Genomic DNA, 27118 nt, shown 5'->3' on the forward strand with positions numbered 1-27118 from the left:
AGCTATCATCCTCAAGCCAATCTCACAGAACGGTCCAACCGGACCATCAAGACGATGATTGCTTCTTATGTGGGGACACAACATAAGAACTGGGATCAGTGGATCAGGGAATTTCGCTTTGCCGTAAATGCTGCCTATCAGGAAACAACGGGGCAAACACCTGCAGTTTTGGCACTCGGAAGATCTCTGAAAGGCCCGCTGGAGAGGTTGATCAGTACTCCACCCCCACCTCATCAACCTCCATATACACTACTGGAAAGACAGCAAAAAATGGTGGAACAAGTAAAAAAGAGAGTCGGGGTATGCCAGGCCAGACAAGCCAAGTATTATAATACCCACAGGAGAGGTGCGCAACTCCTGCTGGGAGACCTGGTCTGGGTCCGCACTCACCCACTCTCTAAAGCATCAGAGAGCTTCTCATCAAAGCTTGCGCCTAAATGGTCGGGTCCAGCTACAGTGGTGAGAAAATTAGGCCCTATCAATTACCAGATCAAGTGGAACGGCCAAAACAAAAAAATTGACACTATCAATGTGGTCAACCTAAAGCCCTACTTCGGGATGCAGCCCCTCATACCTCCGGTGGGGGGGGGGGGGATCTGTGACAGTTGCAGATTGATCAAAGTGTTTCTTATAAACTGTAGTGGCAGGGAAAAAGGTTAAGGCATGTGGTTTATGTTGAAATGAAAAGAAAACTGATACATGTGTATTATCCTCGCAACTACAGTTGTTAAATGTCCACTTTTATGTATGGTTTGGGGGTGTGGGTCATTAAGCCTCATTTACATATTCACCTGTCGCAGCACGCACGGAGCCTTTATAGTGGGTGCGTCACCGGGATGTCAGGGGTTGGTTCTCACGGGAGGAGGAAGCGTGTGTGAGGCGAATGCGGGTATGCAGCGGGATATTTAAGTTTTCCTCAGTATGTATACATATCTTACAATGCTACGGGGAAGTAAAGGAAAGTAACTGCATTGTGGATATTGCATCGCCCGACCTGGAAGCACGTCTCCTTGGAGAGGACGCGCACAGATCGAGAGAGATTCTCTCAAACAGGGTGAGATCGCGCCTTTGGGCCACGCCGATCATCCTATTTTTTCTTTCTGTGGATTATAGCCTCAATGGGCCTACAAACATTTCCAGTTTTTTTCTGCCGACGGGCGCAGGAGTAACAGCTTTTTTTTGTCAATGAACTATGGCCAGGGTTAGGCAGTAAAGACAATCTCGGTTTATCACCGAGCGGACTGTTTGTTGAGTTTTGTTTGTTTTGTTTGGCTCAAAAGCGGTGAATACACGTGAATAACGTATAAAACCTGTCTTTGTTTATTTTGTGAATGTGTGCATATACTGTAGTAAATACATTTCCGTGGGGACTATTTTGTGGAAAGAGCAGATTATCCGTTTATCAGTTCTGTTTACCTTTAATATATTATTTCATATCAAGAACCCCTTGTGCGTTTATTTAACACAGCTATTCATAATAGCTGATCGTTACACTGTATCTGGTGTAAAGGCACTTGTTCTTTCACAAAATATAAGGATAAAACTATCTGAAAATATTACTCTTTATTTAAACAATCCTATCTTCTTCAGTGTTGCATACACTCCCTTTTTCAACTAATGTCTAGCGCTATTCTATCGGTCTGTTTTTATCTGACTTTTTGTGTCATCCTTTTACTGTGTCTCTGGTGTGATTTAGGAATCTCTGCTGGTTATATCAGATATAGTTCTCCCCATCCACATTCTTGTTGGTTGTGGGACAGAGGAATAATAATTCAGAACCTGCTGATATCTGAATCTTAATACTCGGCATATGTTACAAACAAAATAAAACATCTTCATGGTGAACTAAATAACATATTTCAATAGCTCGGAATGTCTGATGAGCATCTGTGTTGTTCCTAAATAAAATCCTTGTAATCTTTTTCAAATCTAAATATAACAATGAACTATTCCTGTTTGTGGTAAAGGCACACACTAACTTTATGTAATATAATTTCATTATGGATTCAAAACAACTGAAGTCATGATGCTGTCAGTGAATGGTTTCCTGGGTGTATCTGTCCTGTAAGGTACGTCATTCTCTGCTTGGATCATGTGCAGAAATCCCATCAATTTCACCTGGCAATACTGCTTCTACCTATCTATTATCAAGCTGAAAAATGAATACAGAATTCAAACATACTGTCATCAAATGTCTTTCTATTATAAATTTAAATGTATCTCCCCATAATGACTTAAACAATAAAGTCTATGGCTTTTACTTCTATTTCTTTACCAGGCTAGTTACAAGATGTTGTCTAAATTAAATTCTGTGTCATTACATTAATATGTTTTAGCTTAACTGTAATATGTTCTTTCTATATTTCAAACCTCAGTTACTCTAATGTCTGTTAAAATATTACAAAATTGTTTCATTATCACAGGTCAACTTCTTTGGTATTCCATTCTGGAATTCCATCTCTCACAGTAGCCCCTTGGCCACTGCATCTGTGTTACCTGTTCAAAATGCAATCAATATTTAGAAACATGTCAACATTCATCAAACAGTATCTTATCCCCAGATATGGAGCAGGTTCATTCTAAAACTATCATTCAATGCTCAGTTTGAACATCTAGGTTGGGGCGGAAGGTTTCTTTCAATCCCTAAAAGAAAAATTTAAATTGTGAATTTGACAGCCATGTTGACGTTATACATTATACATTTATACACACTCCCCCTTTTTACACATGAACTCATGTGTAACAAAATCCTGAAATGGGGAGGGTAGGAAAGAAAACTTTCAGTTACATTTTGGTTAGGGACATAGCAATTTTACATCCATTATTATTATCTTTCCACAGTAAACACCTCAGTGAAAATAAATGTTTCTCTTCAGCTTTCAGTCCAGAATCTTCAAATTATAGTTTGAGTTTTTCATTTGCAAAACACCAACTCCTGTGGGAGTAAAATATCATCAAGTAGATTAGAAACGGGTCCCATGTGCGGTTTCCCATTTTTGTGGAATTATAGGAAACTTCTCGTTTCCCTTGGAGCTCCAAAATAATATGTTAGTCCAAAAACATGCTTGGTTAGTTATTGTTTTAGAATCATGCAGTTACACTGAGCACATGCCGGCATTCATTCACACTCATACCGTCTGGTTGTCAAGTCAGGTTCGGTCAGGTACACCCCAGAGTCAGTCATTGACAGAGCTTTTGTCACACTGTCAGTCAGGGTCAAAGGTCATTTGGTCTCGGTCTTTTGGCCATGTCGTGCTCTGCAGAGTCTTTACAGACCCTTTATCTACAAAAATATGTCATATGCGGAGCGCCATTCCTTATTCATTCACGATTTCAACTATGATTTTCAAGATGGTTCTAACTTTTCATTGGGACTTCTGCCTCCCACCTTTCTTGAAATTTGTTACAAAATTCACTTCCTTATAGTACTACTACTGCAGTTTATTTACACCTAATTAGTCTTAAAATGTCTAAAAGATCTATTTCAGAAACTTGTGTACATGTGGCTATTATCTTGAGTCAAAACATTATTAGGATCTGTGTAGCTCTGCTATGTATTTCATAACTCCTTATACTCATTTAAACCCCTTTTCTGGTCTACTTAAAAAACAATGTTATTCCCCTTAGCAGTGTGTGGAACCTTGGGTGTTCGAACATGCAGCAATTACTCCCTCCATCAAGGATTTAAAACAGAAGTCATTTCATATTTCCATCTTAAAGCCCTCCTATGGTAATAACTATGCCACAATGGTGAAATCAATACTTTAGATTGGAATACTATATTTGGCTTGGTCCTAGCTCTTCCTTTAACATTATCCATACAAATAAAGATTTGTCTGAACTTATACAGTGGTTCCTAAAACTATCCCTTTAATCTGTAGATCAATATTGTAACAAATTAAATCACCACTTTATTCACATATGAATAAGAATCTCTTGATGGAAAGATTGAAGAATATAGTTCCACTCTGTACTCCAAAACACCCACTGCTTAAAGTGTAGTGAATGTTTCCATCATGTCTCCCCCTTTATCCCTCAGTGTGTTTTAGGATGATTCTCATTTTACTTTAATAGTTTCCTCTTTACTGCTATTTTGATTTACCAATTGATTAATTCATGGTTAATACATCTTTTTGTCTTTACGTATTTATTAAGTCAATTCAAGTTCTTTAAATGTGGTCACTTTTATGTGCGTTTTGTGAATAAGTGTGTTTATGTGTAAACTCACTCATTCCCGTTTTCCTGTTCTCCTCCCCTGGTTTTCTCAAGCCGTGACCCCGGCCTCCTCACTTCCAATCGACCATGCCAACTCCTCTGATTCTGTCTTCAGTCCATCAGCTCTTGAATCCATCGGCTGTAACTCTTTTAGGCAGCCTTTGGCCCGGTTACATCTGCAGCCCACATCATGCCACTGTTCTTGTACTGCTTTGCATTTCATCTCCTCCTTTACAGTCTCTCTACTGTTTTTATGGAGGGCGGATTCTGCTCTCATGTCCCACACTTGGCTCTTGTGCCAAATCTCGTGGCTCAGCTTGGAACTTCATGTCCTGTGTGAGGGACTGATGAGAGTATCTCTCTCTGTATATCAGCATGCCGTTTGGTTCTGGATGCCACAGGTGGAGTTAGTTCTGGCTGCAGTTCTGGATGCAGTCTTGTTGTTGTTGTTGGTTCAGCTCTGGTTCTCTGTCTGTTCGATGGAGAAGGAGGAGTCTCCTGTTGGGTTAGGTCTTTTGTCAGCTTGGAGGGTTGGGGTCGTAGCCTTTCTGACTCAGAGGGGGAGTCCAGGTCTCGGGACGCATTACCTATAGGAAGTCTAGCACACTGAGGTTAAATAAATCCAACCCTTTCCACTTTTTCTAATCATACTATCTGTCTTAATTGTTAAATGCCATCTAAACAACACAATTAATGTCTACTAATGTTATTACAAAATCTCCTTCTAAAAATTATTTCAACCATTGTTACATATTTACCCAACATAACTCTTTCAAGAAACCATTTTCTCCTATAAATTGAAATACTTACATGTTTCAACCATCACATATTCCACACACTACGAAAGAACATCTCCATACTTTCTCCAATATTTTAAATCCCACTGTTACTTAGAACAATAGTAAAAAACCTGCAGAGGACACTAATCAGACCACAGTAATGTAAATTGACTCAAGTGTAGGCCTACTGTCTACTTTCCATTATACTTATTACTTTTGGTGAACATTTGTTTATATTATCTAAATTCCTTGTCTATGACTTGGAAATAGTTTGAGTGTAAAAATGTGTTTTTTCTCTGGTGGTGCCTTACCTAAAAATGTTCAATTACTTATTGTGTTGTACCAGTTTTTCCAAAATCAGTTCTAACTGCCGTGCCGTTTCTGGAAATGTGGCGGTACGGCTACACAATTTGCAAGAAAGTGCCAACATGTTCCTTTGTTAACTCTGATCCGGAGTGCATCTGCAGTGCGTTCTACAACTTCCCATGGTCCACTCCATACAGGTTGCAACAAGTTCATCTTGTGGATTCTCACATTTACCCAATCACCTGGTCCAACAGAAATATTCATCATGGACCTGGCATATGCTTCCGCCTCAATTTTCCTAATATCTAACACTGGTTCTCCTCTGTATTGTGAGGGGCTACATTGTGGTGGATATTGCTGAGTGGGGCAATCTCTGGCCAAATGTCTACAATCACCACATATGAAGCAGCCATCATCCCTTCTCCCTCTTGATCGTTGCTTTCCTCTCCATTGTCCCTTTTGTTGTATGGGAGGGTATACCTGTGCTTGCGGCTGTACTTGGGTAAGAGGATATGCAGGTGTTTGCTGTTGAAAATACTGTGGTGCTTGTGGCTGTACTTGGGTAAGAGGATATGCAGGTGTTTGCTGTTGAAAATACTGTGGTGCTTGTGGCTGTACTTGGGTAGGAAGATACACAGGTGTTTGCTGTTGAAGATACTGTGGTGCTTGTGGCTGTACTTGGGTAGGAAGATACACAGGTGCTTGCTGTTGCTGGAGTTGTGTGGGACATTCATTGGACCAATGTGACGTCTGACCACATGTGTAGCAGCCATCATTCTGGAAACTTCTTCCTCCGCTTTGTTGGTTCTGCATTTGATTCTCTGGTTCTTCCTGAGTTTGAACTGTTGGAGGTGTCCGCCCTGCCTTAGTATGGCCATCTGCTTTGTCGATTTCTTGTTTTTATTAGCTTCGGCCTCTTTCTCAGCTTCTGCATCTTTCTCAGCTTCTGCATTTTTCTCAGCTTCTGCATCTTTCTCAGCTTCTGCATCTTTCTCAGCTACTTGCATCTTCAAAAGTCTTAGTTTTAGTGCTTTCATCACTTCGTCATTTTCCCTCTGTGTTGCCTGGTATGTCATGTCGTGGTGAATGAGATGTTGTTTCCATTCTTCTGGGAGTTTAGCTTCTAATCCCACCACGGCTTCCAGGCATACCTGAACTGATCGGGGAAGGGCTTTAATGACCACGTTCTTCCACAACATTACGACAGCCGGAGAAACGTCATGTCGTTCTCCAGTGCAGTCCTCCCACACTCCTTCACATCTCTTCAGGAAGGTATGCATGTCCTCCCCCGGTTCTTTTCTCAGGCTGTTGAGGGCGTGTAAACTGCGTGTTGTCGGGTAGATGTTACGAATAGCAGCCCAATAGCTCGACCTGATATTGTTGAATGAAGTGTCATCTGGAGAGTTGGTGCATTTGGCCATGAAATCTACTGCTCTTGCCTCTAGTCTGCCTTCTATCCGTCTAAGCAGTGCCCTCATGTCTCCCAAGCACAGGTGGTCTTGGACAGTGTACTTCTCCAGATCTTTCACCCACTTCTGACCTCCTTGGGTGAGTGGAGGTAGCTTTGCCACTAATGATTCCATGTCCCTGTGAGCCCATGGTTGGTAGTCAAATCCTCCTCTCTCAGCCGCTATCAATGGCATGGAGGTATGTGCACTGGTCTTGGTTCTTCCAGCTTTGGGGCATGTCCCAGGGTATTCGTCCCTACTATTGTTCTCTGAGGGAGATGCAAATCTGCGTCGTTGCTGTGACTGTTCTTGGTAGGGGGAGTGTCTACTGGTTACAAACTGTGTACTGCCGTCGTCATCTTCATCTTCATCTCCTTTGGAATAGTCTTTGTCAGGAGAGTAATTTGTTCGGCGTTTTGTTTGAGATTCTCCCCATTTTTTAGTTATTTGTTGTTTTCTTTCATCTGCAGAATGTGTTGTTTCAGGAGAGCAACCAGTTCGGTAATTTTTCTCTTCTTGCTCTTTTTCCCATATTTTCCTTTCTTCTTGTTCTTGTCTTTGTCTTTCTTCCATTCTTCTGATGAGTTCTGTTTCCATTCTGATGAGTTCTGCTTCCATTCTTCTGTTGAACTCTTCCTCTCTGATGAGTTCTGCTTCCATTCTTCTTTTGAACTCTTCCTCTCTGATGAGTTCTGCTTCCATCAGCTGGTTGACACTGGATAGGATTCTTACCTCATACGCCAATTCTTTCACATTTGGGGCTCAAATTGAAGCTTGGTGAGAAGGGTTGTTCTCTGATATGTCGGGAGGAGACACTTCGGTCAGGCTTGGATACTGCTTTGGAGTTTGGATAACTGGAGCCTCTTCTGTTATTTCTGCTGTGTCTTCATTTACTGGCAGATCTGCTGCTTCTACCAAATGTAAGCTTGTTGTCAATCCCTGGCTGGCATATTTTAGATGGAGTATCAGACTTGTAACTCTAGCTTTTCTTTCTTCAGCTTTGTTCATAGCGCTTTTTCCAGGTCCATACCACGAGGGTCGTCCGGCTTTGATCCATGCCTCTTGCTGTTGTAGGTATTCTCCATTCTCATATTCAACTACAGCTTTTCTATGGGCTTTTGTTGGTCCAGGTTTATCATCTGCTGGAGTCAATCCTCTCGTTTGCCACTGCTCGAACAGTTTCTCTATTCTGTTCCATGTCTTCTGTCTAGCTTTTGGCGCTGTCATAGCATCTGACCTGATGTTTACCCTCTCCTTAATATCTGCAGTTGAGCCTGGCATTGAGAATGCTCTTAACTTAGTGTCATTTAGTGACATGTTTCACTTGGATGGAATTATGAAGTTTATCAAAGAAGAATTACTAATCCACTGAATAGTACCTTTGTATTCTTTATAAAAGTATCCTATGTCATCTGAACTCAACTTTAGAATCTGGTAATCTTTTCTTTTTTTTTTTTTAGTTTTTTAAGTTTTTAATAAAAAATTAATAAAGTAAATTAGAAATTATGCACATTTTAAAATCAGAAATTTAAAAAATAAAAAATGTACAGTGTATGGTTTTGACCTTTAAAATATGAAAATAGGAATATGGCGAAAATCCAAATAAACTGTGTACAGTGTATTCTGAAGTTTATGAAATTATGCAAATGTCATAACTACAATACTTCAATTCAGAGAAACCACATGTAATCTTTATCTGTGTGTGGTGAAGAATGCATTAACTGTAATGGTGTGTCTGCTAGGGGAGCTGTCTTATTTTTAACTCCTTTCAAATGCATCAACTAGTACTTCCGGTTCATAAACCTACTTCCGGTTTATTTACCGAAATAAAGTTCAAATTACTTTCTTTGAAAAGCATGAAAAACAAAAACAACTTAATCTACTCTCAATGTTCATCTACACCATCCCTGTGTATCCACCATCCCAGTAGTTACCAGTTGTATCTTTACTCAAACTATTTCACCACCTAGTAATGCCAACTGGCTAGCTAACTAGCTTAGCAGTATAGCATTAACCTCATGTGACTGGGGGAAGGGGAGGGGAACAATGGGAACATGTGATGCAATTGAAAACCACACTGCTTGAAACACTCCAATACAAACTTCATTTATCTTAGCTCTAAATTCTATAGATGCTGACCTTAAAAGCTGATCTTATACCAATCTTGTACACAATCTTTCCGGCTTAGAACATCACACAAAAATATACTTTTCGGGTTAAGAACTCCACACAATATACTTTATTAAACGAGACTACGCCGGTTTAACACATCAAACATATAAACTAACATGAACGGACCCAGTCCAGTGCAAAACAGATCATGGCTCGTACCTCCCCAGAGATCTTAACACTATTTGGAGCCAGTCCAATGTAAACCAGATAACCTCTAGTGCCTTCCCAAAGGTCTTTAATATTCACATTAATCGGGCGGCGCCGAAGAAACACTATAAACAAAACCGCACCACTCGCAATCACACCACAGATCAATCTACTACTCACCACCAACGCTTGCACCTAATGTAAGTTATTTAACTATACAGTTTTTGAATTAAACAGGTAACCGTCTCACCTTTGATTTAGGCCCAGCCAAAAAATCCTTTGTCTGCCGCCTGTTGTGATGCTAGTTAGCTGCAGCTTTCCTCTCTTCCAGCACTCTCCAGTCTCAGAGTCCCTTCGTTGGTTGCCAATTGTTAGTGATTCTTGAACCCCGAGAGCAGGAGAGACTGAAAAGAGTCAAGGCAAGCTTATAAAAGTTAACAGCATTTAATTACACAAAAGATGCGGTGGTATACAAATGAAATGTGCACGTTGGTGGTTTCCCCTGCCAGCTGTTTGGTCCCGTCCGCGCCGGGTCAGCTGGGGGCAAGGAGAGAGAGAGATCCTTCTTGTGTCTCCCGGGTAAGACCTGTAGTCTTCTCTTATTGGCCGGCGTCGACGGGGGCGTGTCCAATGCAAATCCTGTCGGTTTCTGCTGCTGAATTACATCACTCTGATGTCTGTGGTCATCTAAACATTCCCTAATAAACCTCATTCCAGCGTCAATAAATGAGTGTTAAACTCAGGGTGTTTAGTGTACAACATCACGTTATTTCACCTTTAATTCACGGTTTGAAAACGTAGCATTTCGCCACAAGCTAATGCTAACCGGAAATGACGAAATTCACCAGCGGAAAACCGGAAGTCACTTGTGAATCTTCGGTTTTCAGAATAAAACAGATTTAAATTAAATACAGTGTATTTCATTCAAATTACGCCACGTAATTTCTAACACCAGGAGCCGGGAATCGGAGCCGGGTCTTTCGCGCGGCAGGCGAGAATTCAACTACTGATCCACTAATGCTCACATGATGACCTTTGAATGTAATTGTTGGATAGAAGGAAATTGCGCAACTGGTAATGTGTCACAGTCATTATCATACTTTTTTTCTGGTTCCTTGAGCATTTCAAGACATCTAGCTTGTTAATTTATGCAAATCAGAATGCTAGTTGAAGCAGAAAACGTCCCTGGGTGGGCTTGAACCACCAACCTTTCAGTTAACAGCCGAACGCGCTAACCAATTGCGCCACAGAGACACATGATCCATTAACTTGAGGGTGTTTGGCCTCAATATTGAAGCCCCACCCACAAATGTTTGCTATTCACTTCTTAAAGCCGGGGGTCAATAGCGTGGCCATCATAGAAGATTTTTCAAGCACCTTTGATTCTATATTTCATGATAAGCTGTTTATCCGTAAAGAAGGGATACATTCCAGTTGTCCTCCCTTACATGTATTTGATGTCTAGCATCTAACTAGAGTTTTCAAATCCCACAGAGTCAGCACCTATAACAACCCACAAAACATCTTTACTGGTACGCCCAAAAGAGCCAAAGAGTAATGTTTTTCACTTTAGCTGATTGCCGGGGAAACCATACATGTGTCTTGTAGACAAAGCTGAGTCGTGTGTCTCTGGGCTCCTAGGATGGAAACAGCCTGTCATCATGGATTGTGTATCTGACTCTGCATAAGTCCAGGCAAGATCCTTTCCACCCAGTAGCTTTACACTCTCCTTGTCTGCAAGGGCTGATTCCAAACAACAGAGGTTGCATTTGCTGGGAATCGGAACCAGGCTTTCCACGTGGCTGACGAGGATTCTACCACTCAACCGCCCACGCTCACATGACATCGTAACTACCACTATTCTGGCGGGCTCAACAATACATCTTTGCTGGTACACCCCAAATACCTGTGTGTCTTGCTGTATCAGGGTCCAGGTGAAATCGTACACGTATCTAGAAGATAGAGCCGACTCTGTGTGCCTGTGCTCCCATGATGGAAACAGGCAACCATCACAAGTTGGCTATCTAACCCTAGTTGAGTCCAGGCAAAATAATATATTAGCTCGTACTCGCTTCCTTTCAATTATGAGTCCCACATGGTGTCAATACAGGCTCACAGGATGAGAAAAACCTGTCATGTCAGACTGCAAATGGGAGGTAAATAAACCCTTGCCCCGTGTGAGGGTCGAACTCACGGCCTTCAGATTATGAGACTGACGCGCTGCCTACTGCGCCAACGAGGCATAAAATCTATGTCAACTTAACCAGCCGATTGTAAATGTAATTTTATTTAAATCAACGGAAATGAATGGTTGTCCTTCATGAAAACATGCATTGTATGCCTGCAAAAATATATAACTCTAGACTGTTGGCTGTATGCCAATGTCCTTCATTGAAGCTGCAGGTCACGTCCATGTATGTGAAGGATGGAAACAGCCTGAAACCACAGTTTTGTATTCTGACTCTACACAAATCCAGGCAAAGACTATACAGGCATTATACTCTGATTCCAAACAACAAAGGGCTGTCTGCTGCATTGGCCGGGAGCCTGGAATCGGAGCCGGGTCTTTCGCGTGGCAGGCGAGAATTCAACTACTGATCAACTAATGCTCACATGATGACCTTTGAATGTAATTGTTGGATAGAAGGAAATTGCGCAACTGGTAATGTGTCACAGTCATTATCATACTTTTTTTCTGGTTCCTTGAGCATTTCAAGGCATCTAGCTTGTTAATTTATGCAAATCAGAATGCTAGTTGAAGCAGAAAACGTCCCTGGGTGGGCTTGAACCACCAACCTTTCAGTTAACAGCCGAACGCGCTAACCAATTGCGCCACAGAGACACATGATCCATTAACTTGAGGGTGTTTGGCCTCAATATTCAAGCCCCACCCACAAACGTTTGCTATTCACTTCTTAAAGCCGGGGGTCAATAGCGTGGCCATCATAGAAGATTTTTCAAGCTCCTTTGATTCTATATTTCATGATAAGCTCTTTATCCGTAAAGAAGGGATACATTCCAGTTGTCCTCCCTTACATGGATTTGATGTCTAGCCTCTAACTAGAGTTTTCAAATCCCACAGAGTCAGCACCTATAACAACCCACAAAACATCTTTACTGGTACGCCCAAAAGAGCCAAAGAGTAATGTTTTTCACTTTAGCTGATTGCCGGGGAAACCATACATGTGTCTTGTAGACAAAGCTGAGTCGTGTGTCTCTGGGCTCCTAGGATGGAAACAGCCTGTCATCATGGGTTGTGTATCTGACTCTGCATAAGTCCAGGCAAGATCCTTTCCACCCAGTAGCTTTACACTCTCCTTGTCTGCAAGGGCTGATTCCAAACAACAGAGGTTTCATTTGCTGGGAATCGGAACCAGGCTTTCCACGTGGCTGACGAGGATTCTACCACTCAACCGCCCACGCTCACATGTCATCGTAACTACCAATATTCTGGCGGGCTCAACAATACATCTTTGCTGGTACACCCCAAATACCTGTGTGTCTTGCTGTATCAGGGTCCAGGTGAAATCGTACACGTATCTAGAAGATAGAGCCGACTCTGTGTGCCTGTGCTCCCATGATGGAAACAGGCAACCATCACAAGTTGGCTATCTAACCCTAGTTGAGTCCAGGCAAAATAATATATTAGCTCGTACTCGCTTCCTTTCAATTATGAGTCCCACATGGTGTCAATACAGGCTCACAGGATGAGAAAAACCTGTCATGTCAGACAGCAAATGGGAGGTAACTAAACCACTGCCCCGTGTGAGGGTCGAACTCACGGCCTTCAGATTATGAGACTGACGCGCTGCCTACTGCGCCAACGAGGCATAACATCTATGTCAACTTAACCAGCCAATTGTAAATGTAATTTTATTTAAATCAACGGAAATGAATGGTTGTCCTTCATGAAAACATGCATTGTATGCCTGCAAAAATATATAACTCTAGACTGGTGGCTGTATGCCACTGTCCTCCATTGAAGCTGCAGGTCACGTCCATGTATGTGAAGGATGGAAACAGCCTGAAACCACAGTTTTGTATTCTGACTCTACACAAATCCAGGCAAAGACTATGCAGGCATTATACTCTGATTCCAAACAACAAAGGGCTGTCTGCTGCATTGGCCGGGAGCCGGGAATCGGAGCCGGGTCTTTCGCGTGGCAGGCGAGAATTCAACTACTGATCCACTAATGCTCACATGATGACCTTTGAATGTAATTGTTGGATAGAAGGAAAATGCGCAACTGGTAATGTGTCACAGTCGTTATCATACTTTTTTTCTGGTTCCTTGAGCATTTCAAGGCATCTAGCTTGTTAATTTATGCAAATCGGAATGCTAGTTGAAGCAGAAAACGTCCCTGGGTGGGCTTGAACCACCAACCTTTCAGTTAACAGCCGAACGCGCTAACCAATTGCGCCACAGAGACACAAGATCCATTAACTTGAGGGTGTTTGGCCTCAATATTCAAGCCCCACCCACAAACGTTTGCTTTTCACTTCTTAAAGCCGGGGGTCAATAGCGTGGCCATCATAGAAGATTTTTCATGCTCCTTTGATTCTATAGTTTTAGTGCTTTCATCACTTCGTCATTTTCCCTCTGTGTTGCCTGGTATGTCATGTCGTGGTGAATGAGATGTTGTTTCCATTCTTCTGGGAGTTTAGCTTCTAATCCCACCACGGCTTCCAGGCATACCTGAACTGATCGGGGAAGGGCTTTAATGACCGCGTTCTTCCACAACATTACGACAGCCGGAGAAACGTCATGTCGTTCTCCAGTGCAGTCCTCCCACACTCCTTCACATCTCTTCAGGAAGGTATGCATGTCCTCCCCCGGTTCTTTTCTCAGGCTGTTGAGGGCGTGTAAACTGCGTGTTGTCGGGTAGATGTTACGAATAGCAGCCCAATAGCTCGACCTGATATTGTTGAATGAAGTGTCATCTGGAGAGTTGGTGCATTTGGCCATGAAATCTACTGCTCTTGCCTCTAGTCTGCCTTCTATCCATCTAAGCAGTGCCCTCATGTCTCCCAAGCACAGGTGGTCTTGGACAGTGTACTTCTCCAGATCTTTCACCCACTTCTGACCTCCTTGGGTGAGTGGAGGTAGCTTTGCCACTAATGATTCCATGTCCCTGTGAGCCCATGGTTGGTAGTCAAATCCTCCTCTCTCAGCCGCTATCAATGGCATGGAGGTATGTGCACTGGTCTTGGTTCTTCCAGCTTTGGGGCATGTCCCAGGGTATTCGTCCCTACTATTGTTCTCTGAGGGAGATGCAAATCTGCGTCGTTGCTGTGACTGTTCTTGGTAGGGGGAGTGTCTACTGGTTACAAACTGTGTACTGCCGTCGTCATCTTCATCTTCATCTCCTTTGGAATAGTCTTTGTCAGGAGAGTAATTTGTTCGGCGTTTTGTTTGAGATTCTCCCCATTTTTTAGTTATTTGTTGTTTTCTTTCATCTGCAGAATGTGTTGTTTCAGGAGAGCAACCAGTTCGGTAATTTTTCTCTTCTTGCTCTTTTTCCCATATTTTCCTTTCTTCTTGTTCTTGTCTTTGTCTTTCTTCCATTCTTCTGATGAGTTCTGCTTCCATTGTGATGAGTTCTGCTTCCATTCTTCTGTTGAACTCTTCCTCTCTGATGAGTTCTGCTTCCATTCTTCTTTTGAACTCTTCCTCTCTGATGAGTTCTGCTTCCATCAGCTGGTTGACACTGGATAGGATTCTTACCTCATACGCCAATTCTTTCACATTTGGGGCTTGAATTGAAGCTTGGTGAGAAGGGTTGTTCTCTGATATGTCGGGAGGAGACACTTCGGTCAGGCTTGGATACTGCTTTGGAGTTTGGATAACTGGAGCCTCTTCTGTTATTTCTGCTGTGTCTTCATTTACTGGCAGATCTGCTGCTTCTACCAAATGTAAGCTTGTTGTCAATCCCTGGCTAGCATATTTTAGATGGAGTATCAGACTTGTAACTCTAGCTTTTCTTTCTTCAGCTTTGTTCATAGCGCTTTTTCCAGGTCCATACCACGAGGGTCGTCCGGCTTTGATCCATGCCTCTTGCTGTTGTAGGTATTCTCCATTCTCATATTCAACTACAGCTTTTCTATGGGCTTTCGTTGGTCCAGGTTTATCATCTGCTGGAATCAATCCTCTCGTTTGCCACTGCTCGAACAGTTTCTCTATTCTGTTCCATGTCTTCTGTCTAGCTTTTGGCGCTGTCATAGCATCTGACCTGATGTTTATCCTCTCCTTAATATCTGCAGTTGAGCCTGGCATTGAGAATGCTCTTAACTTAGTGTCATTTAGTGACATGTTTCACTTGGATGGAATTATGAAGTTTATCAAAGAAGAATTACTAATCCACTGAATAGTACGTTTGTATTCTTTATAAAAGTATCCTATGTCATCTGAACTCAACTTTAGAATCTGGTGATCTTTTCTTTTTTTTTTTTTTTTTTTTAAGTTTTTAATAAAAAATTAATAAAGTAAATTAGAAATTATGCACATTTTAAAATCAGAAATTTAAAAAATAAAAAATGTACAGTGTATGGTTTTGACCTTTAAAATATGAAAATAGGAATATGGTGAAAATCTAAATAAACTGTGTACAGTGTATTCTGAAGTTTATGAAATTATGCAAATGTCATAACTACAATACTTCAATTCAGAGAAACCATATGTAATCTTTATCTGTGTGTGGTGAAGAATGCATTAACTGTAATGGTGTGTCTGCTAGGGGAGCTGTCTTATTTTTAACTCCTTTCAAATGCATCAACTAGTACTTCCGGTTCATAAACCTACTTCCGGTTTATTTACCCAAATAAAGTTCAAATTACTTTCTTTGAAAAGCATGAAAAACAAAAACAACTTAATCTACTCTCAATGTTCATCTACACCATCCCTGTGTATCCACCATCCCAGTAGTTACCAGTTGTATCTTTACTCAAACTATTTCACCACCTAGTAATGCCAACTGGCTAGCTAACTAGCTTAGCAGTATAGCATTAACCTCATGTGACTGGGGGAAGGGGAGGGGAACAATGGGAACATGTGATGCAATTGAAAACCACACTGCTTGAAACACTCCAATACAAACTTCATTTATCTTAGCTCTAAATTCTATAGATGCTGACCTTAAAAGCTGATCTTATACCAATCTTGTACACAATCTTTCCGGCTTAGAACATCACACAAAAATATACTTTTTGGGTTAAGAACTCCACACAATATACTTTATTAAACGAGACTACGCCGGTTTAACACATCAAACATATAAACTAACATGAACGGACCCAGTCCAGTGCAAAACAGATCATGGCTCGTACCTCCCCAGAGATCTTAACACTATTTGGAGCCAGTCCAATGTAAACCAGATAACCTCTAGTGTGTGTCACAGTCATTATCATACTTTTTTTCTGGTTCCTTGAGCATTTCAAGACATCTAGCTTGTTAATTTATGCAAATCAGAATGCTAGTTGAAGCAGAAAACGTCCCTGGGTGGGCTTGAACCACCAACCTTTCAGTTAACAGCCGAACGCGCTAACCAATTGCGCCACAGAGACACATGCTCCATTAACTTGAGGGTGTTTGGCCTCAATATTCAAGCCCCACCCACAATGTTTGCTATTCACTTCTTAAAGCCGGGGGTCAATAGCGTGGCCATCATAGAAGATTTTTCAAGCACCTTTGATTCTATATTTCATGATAAGCTGTTTATCCGTAAAGAAGGGATACATTCCAGTTGTCCTCCCTTACATGTATTTGATGTCTAGCATCTAACTAGAGTTTTCAAATCCCACAGAGTCAGCACCTATAACAACCCACAAAACATCTTTACTGGTACGCCCAAAAGAGCCAAAGAGTAATGTTTTTCACTTTAGCTGATTGCCGGGGAAACCATACATGTGTCTTGTAGACAAAGCTGAGTCGTGTGTCTCTGGGCTCCTAGGATGGAAACAGCCTGTCATCATGGATTGTGTATCTGACTCTGCATAAGTCCAGGCAAGATCCTTTCCACCCAGTAGCTTTACACTCTCCTTGTCTGCAAGGGCTGATTCCAAACAACAGAGGTTGCATTTGCTGGGAATCGGAAACAGGCTTTCCACGTGGCTGACGAGGATTCTACCACTCAACCGCCCACGCTCACATGACATCGTAACTACCACTATTCTGGCGGGCTCAACAATACATCTTTGCTGGTACACCCCAAATACCTGTGTGTCTTGCTGTATCAGGGTCCAGGTGAAATCGTACACGTATCTAGAAGATAGAGCCGACTCTGTGTGCCTGTGCTCCCATGATGGAAACAGGCAACCATCACAAGTTGGCTATCTAACCCTAGTTGAGTCCAGGCAAAATAATATATTAGCTCGTACTCGCTTCCTTTCAATTATGAGTCCCACATGGTGTCAATACAGGCTCACAGGATGAGAAAAACCTGTCATGTCAGACTGCAAATGGGAGGTAAATAAACCATTGCCCCGTGTGAGGGTCGAACTCACGGCCTTCAGATTATGAGACTGACGCGCTGCCTACTGCGCCAACGAGGCATAACATCTATGTCAACTTAACCAGCCGATTGTAAATGTAATTTTATTTAAATCAACGGAAATGAATGGTTGTCCTTCATGAAAACATGCATTGTATGCCTGCAAAAATATATAACTCTAGACTGTTGGCTGTATGCCAATGTCCTTCATTGAAGCTGCAGGTCACGTCCATGTATGTGAAGGATGGAAACAGCCTGAAACCACAGTTTTGTATTCTGACTCTACACAAATCCAGGCAAAGACTATACAGGCATTATACTCTGATTCCAAACAACAAAGGGCTGTCTGCTGCATTGGCCGGGAGCCGGGAATCGGAGCCGGGTCTTTCGCGTGGCAGGCGAGAATTCAACTACTGATCAACTAATGCTCACATGATGACCTTTGAATGTAATTGTTGGATAGAAGGAAATTGCGCAACTGGTAATGTGTCACAGTCATTATCATACTTTTTTTCTGGTTCCTTGAGCATTTCAAGGACATCTAGCTTGTTAATTTATGCAAATCAGAATGCTAGTTGAAGCAGAAAACGTCCCTGGGTGGGCTTGAACCACCAACCTTTCAGTTAACAGCCGAACGCGCTAACCAATTGCGCCACAGAGACACATGATCCATTAACTTGAGGGTGTTTGGCCTCAATATTCAAGCCCCACCCACAAACGTTTGCTATTCACTTCTTAAAGCCGGGGGTCAATAGCGTGGCCATCATAGAAGATTTTTCAAGCTACCTTTGATTCTATATTTCATGATAAGCTGTTTATCCGTAAAGAAGGGATACATTCCAGTTGTCCTACCTTACATGTATTTGATGTCTAGCATCTAACTAGAGTTTTCAAATCCCACAGAGTCAGCACCTATAACAACCCACAAAACATCTTTACTGGTACGCCCAAAAGAGCCAAAGAGTAATGTTTTTCACTTTAGCTGATTGCCGGGGAAACCATACATGTGTCTTGTAGACAAAGCTGAGTCGTGTGTCTCTGGGCTCCTAGGATGGAAACAGCCTGTCATCATGGGTTGTGTATCTGACTCTGCATAAGTCCAGGCAAGATCCTTTCCACCCAGTAGCTTTACACTCTCCTTGTCTGCAAGGGCTGATTCCAAACAACAGAGGTTTCATTTGCTGGGAATCGGAACCAGGCTTTCCACGTGGCTGACGAGGATTCTACCACTCAACCGCCCACGCTCACATGTCATCGTAACTACCAATATTCTGGCGGGCTCAACAATACATCTTTGCTGGTACACCCCAAATACCTGTGTGTCTTGCTGTATCAGGGTCCAGGTGAAATCGTACACGTATCTAGAAGATAGAGCCGACTCTGTGTGCCTGTGCTCCCATGATGGAAACAGGCAACCATCACAAGTTGGCTATCTAACCCTAGTTGAGTCCAGGCAAAATAATATATTAGCTCGTACTCGCTTCCTTTCAATTATGAGTCCCACATGGTGTCAATACAGGCTCACAGGATGAGAAAAACCTGTCATGTCAGACAGCAAATGGGAGGTAACTAAACCATTGCCCCGTGTGAGGCTCAAACCCCCCCCGCCTTCAGATTATGAGACTGACGCGCTGCCTACTGCGCCAACGAGGCATAAAATATATGTCAACTTAACCAGCCAATTGTAAATGTAATTTTATTTAAATCAACGGAAATGAATGGTTGTCCTTCATGAAAACATGCATTGTATGCCTGCAAAAATATATAACTCTAGACTGGTGGCTGTATGCCACTGTCCTCCATTGAAGCTGCAGGTCACGTCCATGTATGTGAAGGATGGAAACTGAAGTTACCTACTGTAACTCCAGCTTCTATGAGTATTGGCGTAGCCCTCTAAGGCTATCGCTATTGGGTAATCCCCCTGCGCACCCGTGCAGCACTGAAACACTTGTAGTCCACGCCCGCCCGCAAGGTGGGCCCCACCCTCGGGCTCCCTTCCGGTATAAATAGGAAGGAGGCCCGACAATCTGCTCCCACACAAAACAACTTTTCTTCAGCTATTCGTGGAGCCAGTGGGGCCCAGAACTTAGAGGGCTACGCCAATACTCATAGAAGCTGGAGTTACAGTAGGTAACTTCAGTTCTATTTCGTATATGGCTTCGCCCTCTAAGGCTATCGCTATTGGGTTAAGGGCGAAGCAAGATGTAGTCTGCGCCCCACTGGGTCCCCCCGGTACAAGAAGCACAGACACACCTGCTCAGATAATAACCCATGCCTATTGCGCCATGCGAATGGCGCATCACAGTCCCTGGAATATAGCATAACATGAATATTTACCATGAGGGGACGAAGGCTGGGAATAATACATACCTGCCGCTGTGAGAAAGTAGAGACGAAGGTCACACTTTGCCCAGTGACAGAAAGGAGGGGGAATAGCAGCTCTCTGCGTGCAGACAGGCAGGAGAGCGCACAGCTGGGTCCCCAACATCACTCACTCTGACAAGACATTCCGTACGAAATGTGTCAGGGGAAAAAGGGGGACGTCCCTCTCATAAAAGGGAAATACAGGCCACTCTCCGTGTGCCGAGGCAGGAGAGAGGCGCACAGCTGGATCCCTGACGTCACTCACTCTGACAGGACACTCAGCACAGGGTGTGTCAGAGAGGAATGGGAGACATCCCTCAAATAAAATTGAATAAATGAACAGGGAGAAGACCAAGAAGCAGCAGTGCAAATGTCTTCCACTGACATTCCTCTGTGCAAAGCCGTGGAGGAGGAAACATTCCTCTGGTGGAGTGCGCATTGATGTTCTCCGGGGGATCCACCCCAGCGCAGACATATGTGACACAGCTTCACACAGCCAGTGTGACAGCCGTTGTGCAGATAGAGACTGCCCTATCGAGCGCTCTCTATAATGCACAAACAGGCGCTGAGAACGGCGCAAGGCAGCCGTCCGCGCCACATAGCAGGACAGCTGAGATGAGACGTGGCTTCTTCCTCCGACCTGTGAGGAGGGGGAAAGAAGCCAGCCAGGGTGATCACTCTTGACCTAAAAGAGTTTGTGATGACCTTAGCCTTAGGCATGAAGCCGGGTTAGGGCGTAACCCAGCTGAACTGCCATCTCCTTGGATCCGGAGACATGACGGAGCCACAGAGAGAGCGGACAAATCACCCACCCTTTTCGCTGATATTAGAGCCAAAAGTAATAGCCTACTTTGGCTGATAACAGTTTAAGGGGAACCTGATCTAAAGGTTCAAAAGGGCTTTGCTTAGTGCGCGTAACACCAAGCCAAATCCCACTGAGGCGCCAGTGCGCGTGACCCGCCAGTGTGCGTGACACAGGTCTGAGTCTCCGTACTCCTCGCATAAACGGCTGTCCTCCCTGGCGATTGAGGTATGCTGCCGTGGCCTGTTGGCTGGGCGAATCAACACATGTTTGATTGTACAGCAACGGGGCGAAGTGCTGGAATACTTCCCAACCCGGAGAACAGCTCCAGCACATTTACCTCTGACGCACGGGGTCGGTGCGTGGGCGAATGAACCACCTCTGGAGACCCCTCCTGTGGGGGAGACCCCGGGGAATCCCCACGTGATCAGCTGACGTCATGCTGAGCAGCTGTATCACGGAGAGGGCTGTCACCACGCTGTGGGATGTGACACGCTGGATAGGGAGCTGTCAGTTCCTCCACTCGCTGCAGCGAGAGCCGCACTCTGCTGGCTGAGTTTTATTCCACTCGCAGATAAATGAATGTCTGGGGGGGAAGAGGACAGCTCTTCTTCAAATCCATTATGGAAACCAAGCTTTGACAGATGCGATATGAGATGTAACGTCTGTAAAGCGACTTCCTCCCTGGAGCGAGCCAGCAATAGCAGGTCGTCCAGATAAAACCACACTCTCTCATCCCTCCTCTGTGTAGTGGCTCCAGCCTTCTATACACTTTGAAAAAATGCGAGGAGCCAGGAAACATCCGAACGGCAGACGATTGTCTGGTCTGATATTTCCCTGAAAAGAGAAACGCAGGAATTTCCTGAGTTTCGGGATGATGATAGGCTACATGGAAGTATATGTGCTTCCGGTTTATGGAAGTGAACCAGTCGTCCTGGTGAACACATTCCAGCACCTGTTTGATCGTCAGCATGGGAATACTGACAGATCAAGGATGGGTCTCACTCCCCCGTTCTTTTCCGGGATTTTAGAAAATAACGGGAGTAAACACCCCTGATTTTCCTCCCTTGAAAAAAATGCCTTTTTCAACAGGAGTTCCTGCAGCGCTGACTGGAGCGCAAGACACTGTTCCTGGGATGACAGGAGTCTTGTATCCCATGGAACTGCGGGGGGGGAGAGGCTTCTCTGTGATATGCTGTAATGGTCGTCATGACCGTGCTCTGTAGGAGGCATATCTGGGACAGAGGAATGCCGCGAGCTATGCAGTTTATAAACCAATAGGTTAAAACAGCAGGCTTCTGCAGCGAATGACCAACCTCTGGAGTCTCCTCCTGTGGGGGAGACCCATGGGGATCACCACGTGACCAGCTGACGCCAATGCCGAGCAGCTGCGTCACGGAGAGGGCTGTGCGGGTTTAGACACGCCGGAGGAGATCTCGCTGCAGTTCCTCCACTCGCTGCCGCAAGAGTCGCGCTCTGCTGGCTGAGTTTAATTCCACTCCCAGATAAATGAATGTCTGAGAGGGGAGAGGGCAGCTCTTCTCCAAATTCATTATGAAACCCAGGCTTTGACAGATGCGATACGAGATGTAACGTCTGTAAAGCGACTTCCTCTTGCTGGAGCGAGCGAGCAAATAGCAGGTCGTCCAGAGAAAAAACCTCATTCTCATCCCTCCTCTGTCACTGTGTAGTGGCTCCAGCCTTCTCTACACAAAATGCGAGGAGCCAGGGAACATCCAAACAGCAGACAATTGTCTGGTCTGATATTCCCTGAAAAGAGAAACGCAGGAATTTCCTGTGATTCGGGATGATGGGTATGGAAGTATGCATCCTCCTTCCTCCGGTGGAAGTGAACCAGTCGTCCTGGTGAACACATTCCAGCACCTGTTTGATCGTCAGCATGTGGAATACTGACAGATCGAGGATTGTCTCATTCCCCCAGTCTTTTTCCACTCCCCGTAAGACTGTTCCTGGGATGACAGGAGTGTTTCCTGTGTCCCATTGAACTGTGGGGGGGGGGGGGCCTGCTCATCCATCTGTCCATCAGACACACGCGCTACCACTCTGAGAAACAATCTGAGAGCGGGCGCACATGCTCGAGATGTGTTGCTGGCCGCCTTGCCGATCTCCTCCGCTTCATCAGCGGCAAAGGTGGTGGACCGCTCCACCAGCGTCACCACCGAGTTTGAGAGCAGCGCGATGTTGTTCGCCGACGCCGACGCCTGAAAGGCACACTGGTGCACCCGGTCGGCCTGGCGGGTGACATACTGGTCCCTGGGGAGGCCAACGTAGGGCGCCGTCCGGCGATCACGTTGGCCTGTCTCACCCCAAAAAACGCTGTCAGGCTCGGCTCCAAAGAAGGGGTGGCTGGGAAACCAGCATCTGTGAACCCCTCCACCTTGGTGAGGGGAACAAATGTGGCCACCGGAGCCTTCAGGATCCTCGGGTTCGCCGCCGCCCCCTCCTGGTACCTCCTGATGGCGGGGAAGCGTGGCCAGACCGGGTCACTCCTGACCGTCTGCACCCGCGAAAAAACTCCGGCCATATCGTCCGGAGCACACCTCTCCTGAGCTGGGGGAACGGGGAGACCTCTGCAGGCGGCCGCCTTGCATAGGATCTCCGGTAGTTCCCCCAGGATGCCACCTATCACCGGCAGCGCCGTGGTGTCGGAGAAGGGGACCGCGTGCTCGTCCGCCAAGCCGGCACCCTGCTCCGACTCTGTCTCCCCCGTCCGGGGGAGAGGAGGGAGGGGAGAACCGTACGGTGAACCGTGGAGGGAGGCGGGGTCGGAGTCGTCCGACACCTGCCCGGCACTCGGCTCACAGTGTGTGCATGCGACCTGCTGGCTGAGAGCCGCCTATGCGTGCTCTGGCCCTAGGCAGGATTCGCACATCGTGTGCTGGTCGTAACTCATAATGTATCCAGAGCCACATGAGGGACAATCTCTGACACAATTGCTGCTCATGATTGCTCTGTTAATGAAAGTGTCTCTTGTGCTTCAGTAACGGGGTGCTGAAGAAAAAGAGGGAGCAGATTGTCGGGCCTCCTTCCTATTTATACCGGAAGGGAGCCCGAGGGTGGGGCCCACCTTGCGGGCGGGCGTGGACTACAAGTGTTTCAGTGCTGCGCGGGTGCGCAGGGGGATTACCCAATAGCGATAGCCTTAGAGGGCGAAGCCATATACGAAATAGAACAGCCTGAAACCACAGTTTTGTATTCTGACTCTACACAAATCCAGGCAAAGACTATGCAGGCATTATACTCTGATTCCAAACAACAAAGGGGTGTCTGCTGCATTGGCCGGGAGCCGGGAATCGGAGCCGGGTCTTTCGCGTGGCAGGCGAGAATTCAACTACTGATCCACTAATGCTCACATGATGACCTTTGAATGTAATTGTTGGATAGAAGGAAAATGCGCAACTGGTAATGTGTCACAGTCGTTATCATACTTTTTTTCTGGTTCCTTGAGCATTTCAAGGCATCTAGCTTGTTAATTTATGCAAATCGGAATGCTAGTTGAAGCAGAAAACGTCCCTGGGTGGGCTTGAACCACCAACCTTTCAGTTAACAGCCGAACGCGCTAACCAATTGCGCCACAGAGACACATGATCCATTAACTTGAGGGTGTTTGGCCTCAATATTCAAGCCCCACCCACAAACGTTTGCTATTCACTTCTTAAAGCCGGGGGTCAATAGCGTGGCCATTATAGAGGATTTTTCAAGCTCCTTTGATTCTATATTTCATGATAAGCTCTTTATCCGTAAAGAAGGGATACATTCCAGTTGTCCTCCCTTACATGGATTTGATGTCTAGCATCTAACTAGAGTTTTCAAATCCCACAGAGTCAGCACCTATAACAACCCACAAAACATCTTTACTGGTACGCCCAAAAGAGCCAAAGAGTAATGTTTTTCACTTTAGCTGATTGCCGGGGAAACCATACATGTGTCTTGTAGACAAAGCTGAGTCGTGTGTCTCTGGGCTCCTAGGATGGAAACAGCCTGTCATCATGGATTGTGTATCTGACTCTGCATAAGTCCAGGCAAGATCCTTTCCACCCAGTAGCTTTACACTCTCCTTGTCTGCAAGGGCTGATTCCAAACAACAGAGGTTGCATTTGCTGGGAATCGGAACCAGGCTTTCCACGTGGCTGACGAGGATTCTACCACTCAACCGCCCACGCTCACATGACATCGTAACTACTACTATTGTGGCGGGCTCAACAGTACATCTTTGCTGGTACACCCCAAATACCTGTGTGTCTTGCTGTATCAGGGTCCAGGTGAAATCGTACACGTATCTAGAAGATAGAGCCGACTCTGTGTGCCTGTGCTCCCATGATGGAAACAGGCAACCATCACAAGTTGGCTATCTAACCCTAGTTGAGTCCAGGCAAAATTATATATTAGCTCGTACTCGCTTCCTTTCAATTATGAGTCCCACATGGTGTCAATACAGGCTCACAGGATGAGAAAAACCTGTCATGTCAGACTGCAAATGGGAGGTAAATAAACCCTTGCCCCGTGTGAGGGTCGAACTCACGGCCTTCAGATTATGAGACTGACGCGCTGCCTACTGCGCCAACGAGGCATAAAATCTATGTCAACTTAACCAGCCGATTGTAAATGTAATTTTATTTAAATCAACGGAAATGAATGGTTGTCCTTCATCAAAACATGCATTGTATGCCTGCAAAAATATATAACTCTAGACTGGTGGCTGTATGCCACTGTCCTCCATTGAAGCTGCAGGTCACGTCCATGTATGTGAAGGATGGAAACAGCCTGAAACCACAGTTTTGTATTCTGACTCTACACAAATCCAGGCAAAAACTATACAGGCATTATACTCTGATTCCAAACAACAAAGGGCTGTCTGCTGCATTGGCCGGGAGCCGGGAATCGGAGCTGGCTCTTTCGCATGGCAGGCGAGAACTCAACTACTGATCCACTAATGCTCACATGATGACCTTTGAATGTAATTGTTGGATTGAAGGAAATTGCGCAACTGGTAATGTGTCACAGTCATTATCAAACTTTTTTTCTGGTTCCTTGAGCATTTCAAGGCATCTAGCTTGTTAATTTATGCAAATCGGAATGCTAGTTGAAGCAGAAAACGTCCGGATCCGGACCGAACCACAACTGTCTCTGGACTCTGAGCAAATTATACTTTTCATATGTATTATCTGTATTATCTGTGTTATCTGTGTTATCTGCGAGACATTGCCACAACGCAACGAGTCAAAATTCTCCGCTATGTCCACTGCAAACTAGTGATGTGTCGGTCGCGAACGAGCCGATTCTTTTGAACGGCTCTTTGGTACGAACGAGGGGAACCGAGTCCTACTTGGTGAGAGCCGTTCTTTTTATCGTTCAATCGTTGGTCTGCACTCACTGCCTGCCAAAATCTACTCGCCTTTTAAAAAGCTTGATTTTGTTCCCCAAACGTATTCTGTGAAGACCCGCCCCTACTCTGTTTGGTAGGTTTCAGCATGGTTTCAGCACGAGGAGTGAGATGGGGTGGGTCTTAACGGAATACGCGAGAGAGAGAAGTCATAACAAGTGGTACAGGACAGGTACAGTAGATGTGTTTTTCGGATGGAAAATGAGCCAAACGCGAAAACGCAGCAGCATTTGGATTCAACCAAAACCCAGGCAGTGATAAAGCGCACCATTTGTAAAGGCAAAATATCCTTTAAAGCAGGGTCAACAAATAATCTCCATCGCCACTTAAAAACACAGTATCTAATATTAAGAGTTGCGTGAATTTCATTCAAGGCAAGGCAACTTTATTTACTTAACACATACAGAGGGTAAATTCAAAGTACATTCACTGACATGATGACATGGATATGGCGCCACCTTGTGTCACGTTTACAATGCAGATTATTGACATTAGGTCTGGCAATGCAGTCAATCATTATCCTGGTGATTATTTCGCAGATAAACCTAGTAACCCCGCCCCCTTTTTAAAAAAACGGCTCTTTTGAACGGCTCTTTGAAAGGAACGGAGCCATAAGATCCGGCTCCCTTCAAAGAGCCATAATTCCCATCACTACTGCAAACAGTGCTCTGCATGTCCGACTGTTCCGCTGTCTGTGTGTGTCTGACAACGCATTGGTCCAATCACATTCAGCATGTCGTCAGCGTTTTTTCCCCCCACCAAGAGTCTGCGAATCAGAGGCACAGTAGGGCGGGTCTTCGCGTAATGCGGGTGGGAAAAAGAAAAAAAAGTCAGAGCGAGAGTTAACAGCTCATCTAGTTGCATCTGTACTGTAGCTAGTAGCCTAGTTTCACCTACCGGGTTGGCATGGGGTGGCAACTGCCACCCTAAAAGTAGGCCTTGACACCCCAGCTGCCACCCCAGTTGGCAGCTTTGTTTTGAAAGAAAAGTTGTGG

The 27118-nt window shown here is 44.6% G+C and overlaps 10 non-coding genes across 10 annotated transcripts; all 10 read right to left on the bottom strand.

Annotated features, from left to right (window-relative positions):
• Positions 1 to 10247: 10247 nt before the first annotated feature.
• trnan-guu lies at positions 10248 to 10321 on the bottom strand. The gene has a single exon. It is a non-coding gene; the product is annotated as a tRNA-Asn (tRNA).
• Positions 10322 to 11236: 915 nt separating this feature from the next.
• Positions 11237 to 11309, bottom strand: trnam-cau. The gene has a single exon. It is a non-coding gene; the product is annotated as a tRNA-Met (tRNA).
• Positions 11310 to 11835: 526 nt separating this feature from the next.
• trnan-guu lies at positions 11836 to 11909 on the bottom strand. Its single transcript has one exon. It is a non-coding gene; the product is annotated as a tRNA-Asn (tRNA).
• Positions 11910 to 12824: 915 nt separating this feature from the next.
• Positions 12825 to 12897, bottom strand: trnam-cau. Its single transcript has one exon. It is a non-coding gene; the product is annotated as a tRNA-Met (tRNA).
• A 526-nt stretch (positions 12898 to 13423) lies between these two features.
• On the bottom strand, positions 13424 to 13497 carry trnan-guu. Its single transcript has one exon. It is a non-coding gene; the product is annotated as a tRNA-Asn (tRNA).
• Positions 13498 to 16553: 3056 nt separating this feature from the next.
• Positions 16554 to 16627, bottom strand: trnan-guu. The gene has a single exon. It is a non-coding gene; the product is annotated as a tRNA-Asn (tRNA).
• A 914-nt stretch (positions 16628 to 17541) lies between these two features.
• Positions 17542 to 17614, bottom strand: trnam-cau. Its single transcript has one exon. It is a non-coding gene; the product is annotated as a tRNA-Met (tRNA).
• Positions 17615 to 18141: 527 nt separating this feature from the next.
• trnan-guu lies at positions 18142 to 18215 on the bottom strand. The gene has a single exon. It is a non-coding gene; the product is annotated as a tRNA-Asn (tRNA).
• Positions 18216 to 24248: 6033 nt separating this feature from the next.
• trnan-guu lies at positions 24249 to 24322 on the bottom strand. The gene has a single exon. It is a non-coding gene; the product is annotated as a tRNA-Asn (tRNA).
• Positions 24323 to 25237: 915 nt separating this feature from the next.
• trnam-cau lies at positions 25238 to 25310 on the bottom strand. Its single transcript has one exon. It is a non-coding gene; the product is annotated as a tRNA-Met (tRNA).
• Between the last annotated feature and the right edge of the window lie 1808 nt (positions 25311 to 27118).

The sequence above is a fragment of the Trematomus bernacchii genome, unplaced genomic scaffold (genome assembly GCF_902827165.1).
Source record: "Trematomus bernacchii unplaced genomic scaffold, fTreBer1.1, whole genome shotgun sequence".
Lineage (NCBI taxonomy): Eukaryota > Metazoa > Chordata > Actinopteri > Perciformes > Nototheniidae > Trematomus > Trematomus bernacchii.